General features: G+C 63.0%; 1 pseudogene; it reads left to right on the forward strand.

Annotated features, from left to right (window-relative positions):
• Position 1: 1 nt before the first annotated feature.
• Positions 2–402, forward strand: LOC103907827 (annotated as a pseudogene).
• Positions 403–470: the final 68 nt, after the last annotated feature.

The raw sequence follows: 470 nt of genomic DNA on the forward strand, positions 1-470 counted from the left end.
CATGTCCGGCAGAGGCAAGGGCGGGAAGGGGCTCGGCAAGGGGGGCGCCAAGCGCCACCGCAAGGTGCTGCGCGACAACATCCAGGGCATCACCAAGCCGGCCATCCGCCGGCTGGCTCGGCGCGGCGGCGTGAAGCGCATCTCGGGGCTCATCTACGAGGAGACGCGCGGCGTGCTGAAGGTCTTCCTGGAGAGAACGTGATGCGACGCCGTCACCTACACGGAGCACGCCAAGAGGAAGACGGTCACGGCCATGGACGTGGTCTACGCCCTCAAGCGCCAGGGACGCACCCTCTACGGCTTCGGCGGCTAAGCCCGGTTCTTAGGATAGGTTACGCTTTCAGAACACAAAGGCTCTTTTCAGAGCCACCCACGCTTTCAAAAGAAGAGCCTCGATCACTGTTTACATGCGCATATCTTATTATTACGGTCGGGGTATGGTTCGGGAGGAATGGGGCGGGGGGGGGGGG

This window comes from Aptenodytes forsteri, unplaced genomic scaffold (genome assembly GCF_000699145.1).
Source record: "Aptenodytes forsteri isolate BGI_AS27 unplaced genomic scaffold, ASM69914v1 Scaffold284, whole genome shotgun sequence".
Classification (NCBI taxonomy): Eukaryota; Metazoa; Chordata; class Aves; order Sphenisciformes; family Spheniscidae; genus Aptenodytes; species Aptenodytes forsteri.